Here is a 20,063-nt window from a genome sequence, read left to right as displayed (position 1 = left end):
TTTGAGCAGTAAATATCTAAGTTGATAGATAAATTCTCTCTATATGTAAGTCAGGAGTTGGTAAAATACAACTTGTGAGCTAAATCTGGCCAACAGCCTATCATTTTATGACCCATGAGCTAAGAATGGCGTATTTTTATGTGTAAAATCAGGCTGGCCTCCACTCCCATCTTGCATCCACCCCCTTGCCTTTATATTTTTCTAATAGTTACATTTTAAATGGATATATAAATACCTACATATTTGCCCTGCTTTTTGCCCGTCTGCCAGTCAAGCTTAAATTATTTATGATCTGTTCCTTTAGAAAAAGTCTGTCATCTCTGTCATAAATTGATCTGGCTTGATTCTAGCTATTAATAATAAACACTGCCAGAAATTCAGTTTTATCTTATTTTCTTTTTCTCTTGCCTTATGCAAATAGAAGAACTTGCCACTTCATATAGCAGACAAAAGTAACATTTTCACAGAACAATCTGTGTCACTAAGTATAATAAAATGGAATAAATTTATGAATACTCATTTAAAAGTTACATTTATCTCGTACAACTCCAAGGAAAATATAGAAATTACAGAGAGAATGAAAAAAGAAAAACACACATCTCAATTTTTCTTAATTTTTTAAAAAATTTTGCATTTTAGTATTTAATCCTCTTTCTTTCACACCATAAAGTCAGTTTTACTTAGAACTAGCAAACCTGAGGCATTCACCAAAAATTGCCAAACTGCCAGATTTAGAAAGCTTATTAGAGTATAATAAATCGTGGTGGTAATGCCATCAAATTCACCACTATTCTTATGGGAATGTTGGTATGTTTCTTTGTTTCCACTCTATGGGAAGTCTGGGCAATCCAGCTATTCCTCACCAATTCTAAAGTAATTCTTAAGTAATTAGCTTTGTAGTTTTTGCCTCCAGGGCAAATCTGTTGCACAGCCAATTTAGTGTGTAAATTTGGGCAAAGGCTTATTTCTTTGCTGTCCTAAAACTTTATATCTAATCTGTTCAACTATAGAGAGAATAGCCAGGCAGCCTAACACAGTACTTCAAAATGCAAGTAATATGCAATTCTACTTGAAGCACTATGATGAAAAATACCTTCCTAAGACAGGGTTGGTGGTGCATGCCTGTAATCCTAGCGTGGGATACATACTGAGTTCTGTATCAGGCTGTACTACATAGGAGTCTTGTCTCAAAAAAAAAAAAAAGGAAAAGAAGTACCTTTCTAAGAGACTGTGCTGTATAGTGAGTTTCAAACTTCAGCATGTATCAGACTTATCCAGAGGGACTGTTAAAACAAGGTTGCTATGCCCCACTCTCTGAGTGTATGATGCAGTTGTGGTGTTATACAGCCAGAGAATCTGCACTTTCAACTAGTCTCTAGCTGATGTTGTCCATAGACCAAACTTTAAGATTCACTAATCTAGATGATCTCCAAAGATTCTTCAGAATTTGAAAGCTATGAATTAATATTATTTTTTAAATGTCTTGAAAGTAATGTTGCTTACATTTGACTTGAACATCTGTTAATACTGGACATTTTGAATTGTTTGAAATACTAATTGTGATATTTGGTGAGAGATACACATTTAATCCTCTTCTTCCCCATTTTTATGGAACAGGAAAGGAATTGCTCAGAAAGAAAAACCAAACACATAACATGTCAACAAATAATCTTGACTTCTTCTTTTTCCCAGAGCAGCTCTTATTTTTTGACCACAGCATTAGAGCCATCAATTTTGTACATGGCAATTTTTTAAGTCTAGATTTCTATTATGATTAGGTTTATTTTAATTTGTTCATTGACGTAACAGTAATTGCATTCTTATGTTAAATATTTTATCAAACTATACTGTGAACTTAAAAAACATGGGAGAATCAGTCTTATATTCCTATTTGCTATACTACAGCAATTTGCTTAGAGCTACTTTCTTTTAGGTAAACTCTTTTTAAACACAGTTCCTGAAAGACCTTTCCTGAGTTTTAAAATTTTACACGGTTCTTGGGGTCTTCTGATTTGCTTCATGTTTCTCAGTTTCAACTCCCTGAATTTTTACTCTTTGGTATGTTGCTGCCTGGCTCTTACAAATTCTGCAAATCATTTTCCCTCAAGTCTAAGGAATAAAAAGTTAGCATGTTTTATTTTTAGATTCTGAGAAAAACAAAATGCTTAGTAATTATTCAGTGATTTTAGTGGTGTTTTTGTATACCAAGGTAACATGTATCACAAGTAGTTCTGAATTTAGCATCTTATATATAAATTCCAACTATACTAAATCAAAGGTTTAAATTCTTAGGGGAGCCACCAGACAGAAAAACTATTTTGCACTTAGTAAGCAATATGTAGCTATTTGTAAATAATAATAATAATAATAATAATATAATTCAATTATAATGTAGATTAGATTGGGTCATGTCCTTTGAAATGCAAACACACCGTAAATTATATCACTTAAAAATGTGCAGCAAGAAAAGACTACCTCCAACATTCTTGAAAAATTATACATGCATTAAACACTTAAGATTTATTAATTAAACTTTTGATATAAAGCCCTAGGTATTTTTGTTTGACTTTGAGCTCCAATTTTTTCTTTCTTACCTAAACTGCACTAAAATTCATAGTCTAGTTACTTTCTTTAAAATAAAACAAAACTTAGACAACCTAAGGATAAGTGGATTTATGAATTTCTTTCACTCTTGTTATAGCATTTTTTACCAATTTACCTTTACTGACCATCTTTAGTTACCCCAAAGGTTTTAGTGCAATTTTCCTAGAAACAATAAATTTTTATAAATGCTTTCTGTTTTCATTCATATTTTATTAGTAAGTGTATATGTAATTTAATTATGTTATAATAAAAGGTATAATGGACATTAATTTAACTGCCTCTTAGCATAAGCCACTACAGGGATAAGAGAAGCACCTTCTCCTGGTAACAGTCATGAGATATCACAAAGGGAATAGAAAACATTAATTAGTCTTGGAAATGGTGAGTTGAAAGCCAGTTAAGAAAACTTCTCTAACTGGTATACCTGAACTACAGAGTATAGGGCAGAATTATATGCAGAACATAAAATAGGACTCAAAAGCATAACTGAACATCTTCAGATATTACCATGTTGAAAGTCAACAATTGTCAAAATTTAGATTTAGAAATAAAGCACACAGTATAAAATCCTGCTGGGGCTGAAAGTGTAACTCAGTGGACAGCATGTGTATAACATGCTTATGAGGCTCTGAGCTCAATCCTTACAAAGAGATAAAAACAAAACAAACAAATAAACCAAGAAAAAAAAAAAAAGCCAGTGTCAGTAATTGAAAGGAAAACTGATGGAATAAGAAATTAAAATACAAAAAGATTTCCAAAAGAGGGAGTAATTTATGTTTTGTCATATTTTAAATATAAATTATATAACAATATCAACTCTATAAACAGATGAAATACTGTTCAAAATAAATCTAAATTAAATAGATTAGACATTAAATGTCTACAAAAAATTCATTAAGCAATGATTGATTCTTACAATGGGGAAAGAGTAGAAAATACTAGATATTTGGTACAATGACAACCAATAATACCTACTTAATGGTGAGAAAAAGAAAATAACAGTACACTGTATTTTAATTGTTGGAAAATTAAATCTGTTCCATTTTTTGGAACTTAAAAACAAGAAACTATGATCCTATACCTTAAAGACCCAAAAAACTCTACTCAGAAGCTTCTAGACATCATCACTAGCTATAGCAAGGTAGCAGGATATAAAATCAACATAGAAAAATCATTAGCATTTCTATACACTAACAATGAGCAAACGGAAAAAGAATGTATGAAAACAATTCCATTTACAATAGCCTCAAACAAAATCAAATACCTAGGTGTAAACCTAACAAAAGTTGTGAAAGACCTCTACAAGGAAAACTATACACTTCTGAAGAAAGAGATTGAGGAAGAATATAGAAAGTGGAGAGATCTCCCATGCTCATGGATTGGTAGAATCAACATAGTAAAAATGTCGATACTCCCAAAAGTAATCTACATGTTTAATGCAATTCCCATCAAAATTCCAATGACATTCATTAAAGAGATTGAAAAATCTACTGTTAAATTTATATGGAAACACAAGAGGCCACGAATAGCCAAGGCAATACTCAGTCAAAAGAACAATGCAGGAGGTATCACAATACCTGACTTCAAACTATATTACAAAGCAATAACAATAAAAACAGCATGGTACTGGCACAAAAACAGACATGAAGACCAGTGGAACAGAATAGAGGACCCAGATATGAAGCCACACAACTATAACCAACTTATCTTTGACAAAGGAGCTAAAAATATACGATGGAGAAATAGCAGCCTCTTCAACAAAAACTGCTGGGAAAACTGGTTAACAGTCTGCAAAAAACTGAAACTAGATCCATGTATATCACCCAATACCAAGATTAACTCAAAATGGATCAAGGATCTTAATATCAGACCCCAAACTCTTAAGTTGATACAAGAAAGAGTAGGAAATACTCTGGAGTTAGTAGGTGTAGGTAAGAACTTTCTCAACGAAACCCCAGTAGCACAGCAACTAAGAGATAGCATAGATAAATGGGACCTCATAAAACTAAAAAGCTTCTGTTCATCAAAAGAAATGGTCTCTAAACTGAAGAGAACACCCACAGAGTGGGAGAAAATATGTCAACTATACATCAGACAAAGGACTCATAACCAGAATATGCAGGGAACTTAAAAAACTAAATTCTCCCAAAACTAATGAACCAATAGAGAAATGGGCAAGTGAACTAAACAGAACTTTCTCAAAAGAAGAAATTCAAATGGCCAGAAAACACATGAAAAAATGCTCACCATCTCTAGCAATAAAGGAAATGCAAATTAAAACCACACTAAGATTCCACCTCACCCCTGTTAGAATAGCCATCATCAGCAACACCACCAACAACAGGTGTTGGCGAGGATGCAGGGGAAAAAAGAACCCTCTTACACTGCTGGTGGGAATGTAGACTAGTACAACCACTCTGGAAAAAAATTTGGAGGCTACTTAAAAAGCTGGACATCGATCTACCATTTGATCCAGCAATACCACTCTTGGGGATATACCCAAAAGACTGTTACTCCAGAGGCACCTGCACATCCATGTTTATTGCGGCACCATTCACAATAGCCAAGTTATGGAAACAGCCAAGATGCCTCAGCACTGACGAATGGATTAAGAAAATGTGGTATCTATACACAATGGAATTTTATGCAGCCATGAAGAAGAACGAAATGTTATCATTCACTGGTAAATGGATGGAATTGGAGAACATCAATCTGAGTGAGGTTAGCCTGGCCAAAAAGACCAAAAATCATATGTTCTCCCTCATATGTGGACATTAGATCAAGGGCAAACACAACAATGGGATTGGACTATGAGCACATGATAAAAGTGAGAGCACACAAGGAAGGGGTGAGGATAGGTAAGACACCTAAAAAACTAGCTAGCATTTGTTGCCCTTAACGCAGAGAAACTAAAGCAGGTACCTTAAAGCAACTGAGGCCAATAGGAAAAGGGTAACAGGTACTAGAGAAAAGGTTAGATCAAAAAGAATTAACCTAGAAGGTAACACACACGCACAGGAAAGCAATGTGAGTCAATGCCCTGTATAGCTATCCTTATCTCAACCAGCAAAAGCAAAAACCCTTGTTCCTTCCTATTATGGCTATACTCTCTCTACAACAAAATCAGAAATAAGGGCAAAATAGTTTCTGCTGGGTATTGGGGGGGTAGGGAGGGGGTAGAGTGGGTGGTAAGGGAGGGGGTGGGGGCAGGGGGGAGAAATGAACCAAGCCTTGTATGCACATATGAATAATAAAAGAAAAATGAAAACAAAAAACAAAACACAAAAGAAAAACAAGAAACTTAGTTGTGACTGCAGTGCATCTCCAGCCTCAGGCTTAGGTAGGCTGTATCTCATGTATCAGAGCAACTTTTCAGTAATAAGCTTTAAGAACAGGTCAAAATTGACATAAAGAAAGCTACTTCTCCATTTTCTAGGCACTACAGTATTGTTAGTGAATCCTAAGAATTGGGGAGGGAAGAGAAGCATGACTCATTTCTTGAATCTACTTCCAGCCTCAGCTTAAAAGTATTTACCATGACAAATCTGATCAAAAAACAAAATGGTGATTCATGTATTTTTAATTTCTCACTTTAGTAGAACCTTAGTACTGAAAGGCTATATTAACATCATAAGAGGGTTATCTGCTTTTGGCCTGCTTAGCTGAAGGAATTAAAACTAAGAATATTATTGAAGCCCTAGGTAATCTCAGTATGCTTTATATTTATTCAATAATTCTTCATGGAAAATCTACTATGTACATTTACTATATGCCAGGCCTTGAGCTACAGACTGAATATATAATAAAGAAGATAAATATTCTTTCTGCTTTATAGAAAGATAAAACATAAATTACACACATACTAAATAATAACTTAATAATGACCGAGCACTTATTTTGATCCAAAACTGTTTAAAAAACAATTTAATCACTTAATCCTCATAATGGCCCTATGAAGTAGGTACTACTGGGCTTTTATACAGATGAAGAAACTAGGGCACAGAGAGGTTAAGTTACTGGCCTCAAAACACAGAACTAGTATGTGTCAGTCATGATTGAAATACAGGCAGTCTAGATTCAGAGTGCTCAGAGTATATTATAAAGCCTTATGCTATACTATAATTCTAAATAATTTAAAACTTACATTTCTAATAAATGCTAAGACTAGAAAAGCCCGTGCTGTACTGAATTTGTAACTGTAATTCTACGCTACTCATTATGTCATAGTAATGTGACAAAATATTTATCTATGCTTTTTTAGTATAGGCGTCCTTCAAATTAAATAAGGAAGATTTAACTCTGCTCACTTTACAAACTTAAGCCAGTAAGTAAAAGTAAAAGTGGCTTTCCTTCTACCAAAGCAAAAAGTAGAAAGTATAGATGACAGAAGAATAGAGAAAGCTACAGAAAGATAAATAAGACCTTCCAATTGCCATTGTGTGATACCGTCATAACTATAATTATGTCCTTGAGACAACTGCAAGGATTTTACCTGTAAAAATTAATTTAATCATTACAAATTATTTGGGTATTATTACACGCATTTCACAGATGAGGAAAGTGAAGCTCAGAAAGATTATATATAACATGACCGATGTTATACAGCTATCAAGAGGCAGAATCTTAACACTACATTATACTGCAGGAGTTAATGTGAAACAGCAATCTGCTTTAGGGATAGCTTCAGCTATCTTATTTGGAAATGGGAAATTTATTAGGTCAGGATGTTAAGTGGAGAAAGATGAACTGATCTTCAAAAGTCTTAAAGAATCCTATGATGTATCTATGATACATCAGACACCAAAAAGACAACTAGAATTCTTAAAGCATATTTGGTTGCTAATTTTTCATGAGATGCTTCCTTCTCCCATATCCACTTCCACCAGTTTTATGTAGCCTCTTTCTACATAAAAAATGACAAATGCAGCCCACTACAGCTAAGGGTTTGGACTATCGTATAGGAAAGCAAAAAGCACAATTACATTACAACAGATTCTTGTCCTTTATGAATTTGCATTCTTGATCCCTAGTGCAAATTTGAAAACAGTGCTGAAATAGTCTATAGATGTCTTCCAAACCTCAGCTTTGTTAAGTTATACCATCTTAGCAACCCAGTATCTTTTGTACTTTCCTTATTCATCTCACCTGTCATGTAACACACATTGTTTTCTTCAGTTCTTTAAGTGGATCTTAAGGTTTACTTCTTAACCCCTTGAGAGTATGGACTGAAGGCAGAGAAAGTCCTAAGGTGAGATCCCGATCTCCTAACCTGCTTAATGGTTAACTTGATTAACTCTTGTTTCTGTCACTAAGAATAAAACCATAATAATAATTCAAAATGGTAATGAAAAAACAAAATGAGTTAATGTGAAAATGCCTGGTAAAATGCTCAGGAAACATTTTTTTTTTTTTTTGGGTGGTACTGGGGTTTTAACTCGGCTTTGTGATTGCTTAGGCTGGTACTCTTACCACTTGAGCCATGCTTCCTTAAGAGATTTTTTTTAAAAAATCTACTCTGAACGTGTATAACTTCTAAGTTTATAGCTTAAAACCTTATGTTTTAAAAAATGCTAAAACCACATTACTACTCTGATATCCATCTATTACCTTGAACTTAGTATTCTCCTCTCAAAATCAGCTGTCCTTCTAATTTCTATTATTACTAATAAGGTCATCAATTCCTATTCTTAAAATTTTATAATCATCTTGGATGGATCTTTCTGCATTCTATAACTAGTTGGCAAACAAATTTCTTGTTTCTTCAAGATCTTTTTTCTTTGTGTTTTTTTCATTGCTCCCATCTTAGTTTATCATTGTCCCAAAGGCTTCCTCAATCTGGTACCAGTATTTCTGTTGTTGGTGTTCTTAATGATTACTCACTCTTCTTTTAACTGTCATAACTTTCTTTAGTCAATAAATTGTGTTCATTGAAACACTTACATGCGCCACACAATTTTGTAGGAGTTATTATAAGGAAAAAAAATAAAAGGTCAGTTGTCAAATACATTTTAGAAATGCTAGGTTAAAGAGTTAAACTGGTGCATAGTGCTTTAAAAATGCTGAACTTAGTTTCTTTATCATCATTCCTGTTTCTGACATGAAGGATTTCGTCCTCATTCCACTACAGCTTGACTCAAATCAAAATCACTACTTATTCTTTTGAAATCTGTGAGCCTTCCAGTTTGAACTAGATTCTTTTTTTTATCTTTGCCTCTTGATTCTTGATCTTTTTCTCTAGAAATATACACATGCTTCTTTTATCTCAGGATCTCTTTTTAAAATGATACCCAGACCAGGTCTAAATGGCATGTCTTAAACTGGGAAATTCATATTAGTAGGTAGTACTGTGTTGTGATATATAATTTTATAGAAGAAAAAGGAGGACACTTTACTGCACAGTAAGTTTTATTGAAATATTTTTAGGGAAATATTTTTATGATAAGAATATATGTAGACTATTTTAAAAGGGAAAAATATGAGACTTTCCAGGTTTGCTTTTTCGATTAAATATCCCAAACCCTTTGGTAATTTCTCTAGCTTAAAGGCATTTCCATGGAAAAGTCCAAGGAACACAGACGTCGGCCAAGAGAGAAAAAGAATAGAAAAGGGGAAGTATCGCTAAGAGAAGAGTTACTTTGCCAAATACTATACTGAATGCTTTATAATATTATCTTTCTTAATGCCTACATGATACTACAAAAGATATTATTTCATTAACTTTATAGAAAAGAAACTTCAAAAAAATTAAACTGTCCTAACCTGTAAAGTTTACAGTGGTGAAAATATTGCATTATATAATGTTGGAGGGATAAAGAATAAACATTTATCACTGAACTATTATAGTTGATTCCTATGAGAAAAAATGAGGACAACTAGGACCCACCCTTTTAAAATAATTTATCATCAATTTAATTTTCATTTTATTATTTCCAAAAGTTTACTGCTGGCATTAACAAATCCCCAGGTATAGAGAAGTTTTATTGGGATGACATGTTAAAGTTTTAGTAGGGGAAAACTTAACCCTCTTATATTTACAAATTTTACATATTACCTGCCCACTACAAATATTTATTATATTTTCTCCCAAATAAAAGTAATGACTGCTATCAACTAAGGTTCTACCCAGCTATTTATGTTACATGAATAATACCACAAAGCCCCTTCTTAAAGATTTCAGAAAACAACCCAAAAGATGTCAAACTATTTTGAAACGGAGGCTTACTTTTTTTTTCTTTTATTATTCATATGTGCATACAAGGCTTGGGTCATTTCTCCCCCCTGCCCCCACCCCCTCCCTTACCACCCACTCCGCCCCCTCCCTCTCCCCCCCAACCCCCTCAATACCCAGCAGAAACTATTTTGCCCTTATTTCTAATTTTGTTGAAGAGAAAGTATAAGCAATAATAGGAAGGAACAAGGGTTTTTGCTGGTTGAGGTAAGGATAGCTATACAGGGAGTTGACTCACATTAATTTCCTGTGCATGTGTGTTACCTTCTAGGTTAATTCTTTTTGATCTAACCTTTTCTCTAGGTCCTGGTCCCCTTTTCCTATTGGCCTCAGTTGCTTTTAAGGTATCTGCTTTAGTTTCTCTGCGTTAAAGGAAACAAATGCTAGTTTTTTAGGTGTCTTACCTATCCTCACCCCTCCCTTGTGTGCTCTCGCTTTTATCATGTGCTCATAGTCCAATCCCATTGTTGTGTTTGCCCTTGATCTAATGTCCACATATGAGGGAGAACATATGATTTTTGGTCTTTTGGGCCAGGCTAACCTCACTCAGAATGATGTTCTCCAATTCCATCCATTTACCAGCGAATGATAACATTTCGTTCTTCTTCATGGCTGCATAAAATTCCATTGAGTATAGATACCACATTTTCTTAATCCATTCGTCAGTGGTGGGGCATCTTGGCTGTTTCCATAACTTGGCTATTGTGAATAGTGAGGCTTACTTTTTTTTCATTGAACTCTGACACTTAAATCTCCAATATGAATCTTTGCATAACTGAAATAAACTAGATATTTCTTACTTTAATACATGATATACAGATTTACCAAATCAACATAACAGGAATTAGTATAAAAGGACTTATTGTACCAACTCTTAAAATAGGGAGTATTGCAGGTTAATTTTAAATTAGTCAATTTATAAACAAACAGATAGGTTTATATGCAGTCTTTCAGAACAATATCACTGGGGAAAGCCCCAAATGTGAAAATATATCAAAGGACATGCCAAGGAATATTACTTGAAGATGAATAAATCTGTTATTTAAAAAATACTAACCTTATTTATAAGTCCCTAAATCAGTCTTTGCTGCTATTAATAAGAATCATGTTTTCAGAAAAAACAAAATATAAAATCCTTTGTTTTGCAATATGTATATGTATTTACAAGAACGGACTAACCACAAAGAAGCATTAAGTTATAATATAGTTATATTTGTAAATTTAAAATTCATACTTTTAACTTGCATGGCAATAGTTAAAATGTAAATACTCAATTTACTTAATCTTTAATTACTGATGAGAGAAGCAAAATCTTTTTGTTAATGACATATGTGATTATGAGTGTGAGTGATCAATACTTTTCATTATCCATTAATATATTAATTCTCCCTATTTAAAGATTTCCTGAACATTGAACAAAATCGTATGTATAGATCTATAGGTAAAAGTCTGAAAAGTGAAAGGATTAGAAATCAAGAGGTATGATGACAAAGTAACAAAACCTTTTCCTTCCTCTAATTATGTAAATTAAGGTACATATTCTCTGACTAGCACGCATTTAAGAAAAGCAACTCGGGAAGATAAGTAACTTAAAGAATAAGCCTAGATGAAAATGCCCTTTTTCCTTTTTGGAGGTAGTTGAAGATCATTCTAAGTAGTCTAATTTTGAAAACTCAATTTTCCATTTTTAGGACATTTCTAAGTTACCATGGTTAGCTGAATAACTGAAAGAGAAAATAATTAAAAGCCAGAGAACACTATTTGAGTAACTTCAATTTATCTTAGGTTGTAACTACCAAATGGTCAGAAAAAAACAAGCAAAAAAGGACAATTTCTAATTAGCCTGTATTCAGGTTGGAAAACAGACAAAAACAATGTCAAGTTGTAGAAAAAAAAATTCTTGCATTCTTCATATACACAAGACCATCCATTTATTTCTAAACATTTCAGTTAACGAAATACGAAAGCTTTGATGTATTAAGGAAGCATTCTTATAAAATTCTAAGTTTACACACTGTAATTTTTTAAAAGAGTATCTGACTTATATAAGGATACTGCAATAGGAAGCAGAGGTAGAATCATAATCTTAGAAGAAAAATACTCTGACCTTTACATTTGCATAAAAGAACTGAGATTTTAACTGCTTTCTTTGCAATGAACATTCTCTTTTTTAAAATATAATTTTAAATGCTCATAATACATATAAAAACATACAGTAAAAGAACCTTTAATTAAAAATTAAATAAATGTGCCTAATAGCAATTTCTTAATGGCTTCCCTGAAAACTGTCAAATTCCTTTAGGTTGCTTTTCTTTTCCTATAATGCTCAAAGTAGGCCTTATAGCTCAGAAATCCATGTAACATATAAATGCTCTACTCATATACTCACAAGCTTTAATTTTTCTTCCACATATCAATATTATGTAGCTTTTCCCCCTTTTCAGGCTTATTCACTAGTCATGTTGTTATCAGTCCTGACACATCAGTAATGATCCACACTTTAATCTTCTCCGGCCAGTTCTTCACACTGCCCAGAACTTACTGTGTCTTACAAGTGACACTTCTTAAAGCAGATGTTGATTATAGTCCCAAAACACAAGAGATGCTCCCAAAGGGGCTTAGAACATTTAACAACATCACCTGCTTCTTTCTGTGTCCAGAGGAGCACTGTGGCATTTGTTTTGAACACCTACTGATTTCAAAAGAGTATACAGATGAGTTCTTTTCATTAGATTGCTTGACATGAGGTTATTTTTTCAGAATTCTGCAGCAAATATAGTTTGTATGATTCCATTAGGAAAAAATATTTTTATATGATTTTTCCCTGTGGCGCAGTTGAGTTTACTCTCCTGTTGGAGCGAATTGCTGAAAAAACTGTCCTTAGGTTTCTAATGGCGCAGCGTTAACCAGAGTGAATGATTCACGGATGTTCTTCTTAACATTAGGAAGTAACAGGGAAGGCTAGCAGTGCAGCCTAGGTCCAGAGCTGATGAATGGTGCAGTGCTGCTGTTGTCATAGCAACCAAGAGGGAAAAAAAAAAAGCCCTACCATATAAGGAGCTGTGACATGGATTCTGGGAACAATTTATATTAAAATGCTGTTAAGCGCCTCATGCCTTAAAGCTATAAACTCCTCTTACTGATTTTTCTTCAGGCTTTACTCTTCTCAATTTGAGTCTAAGCTGTGTGAATATATATTGCAAAAATAGTGACCGAGTCAACGCTAACAAAAAACTACATGGTAAAGTAATAAAAAAATTAATAATACTTCAGAAATTTAATATGAGTCAGTAGAATCTTCACAATTTATTGGGTTAAATGTTAAAACTAGACAGTGATATTTTGTTGCAAAATAGAATTTGAGATAGCAGAAAATTATTTTTAAATACTTAAGAGATCAATTTCAAAGACAGGCATTCTATCTCCTGTATTCTTTTCAGGTGCAGAAATGTTTAAAGACACAAGCTTCACTGAAAATGCTTATTTGCCTTCATTCATGATCAAAGAAATTTCTGCATTAGTCTTCAGTGAAATAGGGTTACTGTTCTATTCCACATTTTGAAGGCCTCTCTCAAGGACTGTAGAACCTTGCTCTTATCTAGTTCCTCCTCACCTCCCCAGAATCCAGAAGAGATCCTTCCCTTCCGGTGGATAGCAGGATAGTTTCCCTGATGGATTATAGAGATTATTGTTTGGAAAAACATTTTATACAATTTTCTCTGGAAAATTTATGGGAGAAGCGGGAGATAGGAAAGGTGTTCATGCATGGATTGTTGCAATGGTACCCCTCTCTTCAGTATTCTAGACATGGCTCTGAACTGACTTGTGCAGGAAGATAAATCTTCCATTAGATTCCTGAAGCATGAACCATTGGTGCTCTACTATTTCATCTATTTAGATAGGGCAACTGCATATGAAATTGTCCGATTTCATATTAATGTGTTTTTCTTCTCAGTCATCACTATTTAATTAAATATTCAGAAACAATAAAAACAAAATAACTAGGAAAACTTATTTATTACATTGTTCTCTTATATGGGCAACACTGACATAATAATAATAATAGTATAATTATGTATTTGTTGGTCAAAGATTTTTGATGCATTAATCTCCATAAATTATGACAGTCACAATAAAATGTGACTGAAAAGAACTGCAATGCAGTGGGAAGAACATGAACTTGACTAGTCTTCTGACTATAGTTGTTACAATAGTTTAGCTGCTTACCAGACATAACCATGGGTAAGTCACTTAATTACTCTGACCCTCAGATTAATCATCAGTAAAGTATAGGTAATGACATATTTTCTACCTCCTTTCTAAAGCTATTGTGGGAACAGAATGAAAAAATATAATGCAAAGACTTAAAATATCTGGTTAAGAAAAATGACAAGATAAAAAGAAGAAAGCTCAACACACATAGAAAATGGCCTGAAAGGTTCAGTATTTGTACAGGCTAGTTTTATTTGAGACAGGGTCTATGTTGCTCAGGTGGACCTAGAACTCAAAATTCTCCTGTCTCATCCACCTGAGGAACCAGGATCACAAGCATGTATCACAGAATCTATCTTGCTGGGCTAGTTTTTATGTTTAATTGGATATTTAGACTCAACAGATTGTATACCCTTGTCACAAGTAGCCATATCTTTTTTAAAATTATGGTAAACTGAGATGCTGTGGATTAGTCTTAAAGGACTATTTAAGATAATCATATAAATGTTATAAATGTTATATGATTTTTGTCTTTAGAAAATGGTAACTTGTTGATAAAGAAGTATGAGCAGCTTCTATAGAATGCTAATACAAAAGAAGATTCAAAGGGATGAACTTGTTTCAAATAATCTTCAATTACTTGTCATTTCACCAAACTAAAAATTATAGGGTAAACTTAAAAATGAGCAGTTATGGGCTAGGAGAATAGTTGAGTGATAAAGCACTTGCCTAGTATGTGCAAAGCCTAGTATGCAGTGGCCCACCACATAAAAACAAAACAAAACAAAACAAAAAACAGCACATAAGTTTGACAAATGGACCAAATACTTCAGTTTTCGGTTTCCTTGTTAGTCTGATCTCGTCTATTGAGTAAGCTTTTAAAATCAAATATTGTCTTGTATCAAGAGTTACCTTTGAGGAAAACCCTTTTTAGTTGAGACTTTTTAGAATATTCAGTACCTTAGGAAGAAGAGCAAGTTTCTCCCAAACTCCACTACCCAAATCAAGTTAAGGTGACCCATGCAGTAGACAGATTTCATAGTAATTCTGAAAAAAACTGTAGATTTGGGAAAAATAACTTTTCCACTTACTTTAATTTTGCTTATGCTCTGCAGGATCTGACTGGGATTAAAACACTATTAAAATACATTAAAAGACAAAGTACACAGTTTTGCTTTGTTGGAAAAATTGAACTTAACATAAAGTAAGGGCAAAAAGAGAATTAGAAACAAAAACAATTCCCTTGGCTACTAATTTTTAACCCAGTAATGACTAATTTAGGTAAATAATTCTAAAGCTTGTATAACATTCTTTATTCTTTGTTTTTATTCTTTTTCTAGTCTTCCCCCATTGTAGGTTTTCTCTAACAAGTAGTCATCAGTGACAAACACTGCAGTGTTTAAAGATTATAAATTCTCTATTATCATAGCAGTAATAAAGTATCTGTCTACTTGTTGTGGCAATTTAAGCTTTAACTAATTTCTATGTGGGATTGTGCCTTTCTGATGAATGGCTATTGCTCCAAATCAGAACTACAATTTGCAGCATTAGGGTAATGATTAATAAACAGAATGAAATATGCTCAGTGGTAGAGCACTTGCCCAGCATTGTGTAAGGCCCTGGGTTAAATTCCCAATCTCTCTCTGTCTCTCTCTCTATCTCTCTCTCTCTCTCTCACACGCACACACCTATTATAAATATACTTTTAAAGGCATATAATGTGGCCACTATACACTAGCCAATTAGTTCATTTGGTAATCAATAAAATAAAAGAGTAAGATGGTTAACTTTGGATTGGCCATATTGAGAAGAAATATTTCTGCTTAATAAACATTATGAATGATATTTAAGAGATTTCTGAAGACAATACTCATTAAATCCAGTTTTTACTTTACATGGTACTTTGACTACCTAAACACGGAATAAAATTTTCTCAAATGCGTTATGCTACCTTTAAATTATAATTATGACACTTGAAAAAACCTATTAGCTGGCAGGTGGCTCTTTTAGAATGTCTTTATCGATTAGCATAAAAGTTCATACTAGGCTACATAGACATACAGATATATCTATGTATCTATACCTATCTATCTATCTATCTCCCCCTTTTTATCACTTTACTTATTCCATTAAACCAATGTACATTTGTAAAACCTTATTGAGTAGTAGGGTTGACCATATAACTTATTTTTTAAAAGTCACTTTCAGAAAACAGAAACATATACTAACCAGAAATAGGAGGAAAACATGGATGCACAACCAACTCTGGTATAACTCAAAACACTGCTTATTTTATTGTCTAAACAAAATAATCAAATAGATCATTAATACCATAATGGCAATTACATAATGGCCATATTTCTTACTTTTTTTTCTTTTTTTTTTTGAAACTGACATAAAAGAATGACTGACATTCATGTCAAGGATGGTGTATTTATAATAAAGTCCAGCTGAAATGAAAATGTCCTTTGTCACAATAAAGCCCCCTTATACAATTAATATACACTAATAAAAAAGAGAAAAAATAAATAAAAAGTCCTTTGGAGTACTCTGCTCTCTGATGTTTAAAATTCTTATCACAGAGGGAATACTCTTTCATGCCATGTGTTTATTACTGTTAGGAGTTGAATACATTAATTTGGGTATATAATTTTCTATATGAGAAAAATAAGGTTTATCACTATAAAATTCTTTTATTCTAATATGACTATATATTCTTAGCTCAGCTTTATGTAATACCATACTATTATCTACTTACTGTTTAGACTCACTAAGGATTTCTTTTTGAATTATAAATATTTATTTATTTGCCCTTTGTGATGCTTTGCAACTGAAAAGTATTCTTAATGGTCAATATTATTTAGCTCTTACAGTTAACAACTGACACTATTTAAACAGCTCACATTTCATACCAGGTAGGCAGATAAGCAAGTAAAAAAGAACAGGGCCAATTAAGCATAAAAATATAGACTTCCGAGGAACCTGTGGCATAAAATCATGGTGAGTTTTCTGGGAATGATCACAGAGGAAGCATGGACAAATGAGTGATTTTTTTTTTTTTTAAGAATCTTTGTGGTATTTGTCATGGTGAAAAATGATATCCATCTATTGCAATTATCATACAGAGGCAGGGTCTTACTATGTAGCCCCGGCTGCCCTCAAACTTGTGATTCCCCTGCCTCAGCCTCACAAGTGCTGGAATTGCAGGCATGCACTACCATGACTGGCTTCATGTCCATTTTGATACAGTACTAGAGTACAAGATGAAAGAAATAACACAGCTGCAACACTACCTTAATATTAGGCAGAGCTGAAATGAAATCTTTAAAGCAAGAGAAAATCAAATGTGATGCTGCTTTCCAGAATAAAAAGGACTGTCAAATGAAGGAAAAGGTTAACTTATATTATTCTAAAAGGAAAAACTAGGATTAATGGGTAGCAGCAACTAATGGGCAATTTCATCCATGCAAATTAAAAAACTGATGTTAAAACCATTCAAAAAGGAACAGATTATGTTACAAAAGGAGAAAGCTACTCTGGAAAAAAATTTGGAGGCTACTTAAAAAGCTAAACATTGATCTCCCATTTGATCCAGGAATACCACTCTTGGGGATATACCCAAAAGACTGTGACACAGGTTACTCCAGAGGCACCTGCACATCCATGTTTATTGCAGCACTATTCACAATAGCCAAGTTATGGAAACAGCCAAGATGCCCCACCACTGACGAATGGATTAAGAAAATGTGGTATCTATACTCAATGGAATTTTATGTAGCCATGAAGAAGAACGAAATGTTATCATTCGCTGGTAAATGGATGGAATTGGAGAACATCATTCTGAGTGAGGTTAGCCTGGCCCAAAAGACCAAAAATCATGTGTTCTCCCTCATATGTGGACATTAGATCAAGGGCAAACACAACAATGGGATTGGACTATGAGCACATGATAAAAGCGAGAGCACACAAGGGAGGGGTGAGGATAGGTAAGACACCTAAAAAACTAGCATTTGTTTCCCTTAACGCAGAGAAACTAAAGCAGATACCTTAAAAGCAACTGAGGCCAATAGGAAAAGGGGACCAGGAACTAGAGAAAAGGTTAGATCAAAAAGAATTAACCTAGAAGGTAACACACACGCACAAGAAATCAATGTGAGTCAATGCTCTGTATAGCTATCCTTATCCCAACCAGCAAAAACCCTTGTTCCTTCCTATTATTGCTTATACTTTCTCTACAACAAAATTAGACATAAGGGCAAAATAGTTTCTGCTGGGTATTGAGGGGGTGGGGGGGGAGAGGGAGGGGGCGGAGTGGGTGGTAAGGGAGGGGGTGGGGGCAGGGGGGAGAAATGACCCAAGCCTTGTATGCACATATGAATAATAAAATTTAAAAAAAAAGAAAAAGAAAAAGAAAAGAAATATATAATATTTGTTTCAATGTAAGTTTCTACACTTAGCCGAAATAAGTTTATTGATTTCACCAATCAAGAACTCAATATGCTTTGTCACTGAGCTACTGATTTTGAAATATAAAATCTCCCTTAACTGTGAATTTGTCAACTTTCTCTGTCATTTTTAATAAATTTTGCCATATATAGATTTTCTTTTTCAAAAATACCTTTTAAGAAGGCCAAGCACAGTGGCTCAGGCTTGTAATCCTAGCTACTTGGGAGGTGGAGGTAAGAGGACTGCTGTTCGAGGCCAACCAGTGCAAAAAGTTAGTTAATACCCTATCTCAAAGAATAAGCCAAGTATGGAGATTCATAACTGTAATCCCAGCTGTTCAGGGAGCTGAGGTTAGGACAATCATGGTCTAAGGCTGATCCTGCCTGGGAAAAAGGGTAAGACCCTACCTGGAATATAACTAAAGCAAGAAGGGTTGGGGGCATGGCTCAAGTGATAGAGTGCCTAGTTAGTATGAGGTTCCTGAGCTCAAGTACCTGCACTGCATATATGCATTTGATAATATATATGTACTTGATATATAATTGACATATATATTTGACACAGATCATATATATGTGTATATCTATGCTACATAATTCATATACCATAAAATTCCCACATTTAAAGCATACATTCAATAGATTCATATATTCACAGTTGTGGAACCATCATCATAATCCAAGTTTAGAACATTTTCATCACCCCAGAATTAAATTCCATGTCCTTAGCAGTAACTACCTATCCTCCTTCCTCTTGTCTTTGGTAACCAGTAATTAAAATTCTGTCTCTACAGATTTGCTTATTCTGGACAATTCATGTAATTAGAACTTATTTGATAGGGTCTTACTATGTAATATTATTTTTTAAATAATTTCATAATTGGCTTCTTTCAATTAGCATAATGTTTTCAAGGCTCATCCACATTGTAGTATGACTCAGTAAAGCAATTATTTGAATTCCTAAGTAATATGGTTAGACCACATTTTATCTGTCCATCAGCTGATGAACATTCAAGCTGTTTTCACTTTTTGGCTATTATGAACATGTCTATGCAAGTTTTCTTTCTGTACACAAGTTTTGACATGAATGTACATTTTCACTCCTCTTGAGTTGCTTTACATATTTTGATGTCATGCTTTTTATGCATAAGGGACCAATACTTGTTAATATTTATTTCATGAACTTTGCCTGCATAAAATACCAAATTGTTTGCTCTAATTATTTTCTGTATTTAAAAAATTGTTTGATATGATTGCAAATAATGCTTTAACATTTGCCTAGCATATATTTTCCATCCCTTTATTTGCAAGCTTATTCTCTTTTGGTTTTACGATGCTTCCTGTCTTTTTCAGGAAATTTACAATAATCATCCTTCACGTGACTACTGACTTATTTCATTTTACTTGACTTCTTGTGTTATCTTTTATGTTTTTTTTATCATTTCCTTTTCTTCTGTCACAATTTCTAGCATAATCTTATACATCATCCAACCTAACAAATGAAATCATTCCATGTTTTAAAAATGTAAGTGATTTATTATCTTGGCTCTTTTTCCATTAAGGCTTATTTTGAT

The 20,063-nt window shown here is 33.5% G+C and overlaps 1 protein-coding gene across 11 annotated transcripts in view; it reads right to left on the bottom strand.

Moving 5' to 3' along the window:
• Tanc2 (tetratricopeptide repeat, ankyrin repeat and coiled-coil containing 2) overlaps positions 1-20,063 on the bottom strand; it is a 387,000-nt gene that overhangs the window by 239,129 nt on the left and 127,808 nt on the right. Inside the window, exon 1 of one of the 11 annotated variants that reach the window (XM_074045375.1) lies at positions 12,222-18,230. The exons of the other annotated variants lie outside the window; for them this stretch is intronic. The gene's annotated coding sequence lies outside the window, so the exon portion shown is untranslated. Of the gene's footprint in view, positions 1-12,221; positions 18,231-20,063 lie in introns of those variants that run through there. 11 annotated transcript variants of the gene reach the window in all.

The sequence above is a fragment of the Castor canadensis genome, chromosome 11 (genome assembly GCF_047511655.1).
Source record: "Castor canadensis chromosome 11, mCasCan1.hap1v2, whole genome shotgun sequence".
In the NCBI taxonomy this organism is placed as follows: domain Eukaryota; kingdom Metazoa; phylum Chordata; class Mammalia; order Rodentia; family Castoridae; genus Castor; species Castor canadensis.
This window is presented reverse-complemented; position numbering and strand designations above follow the sequence as displayed.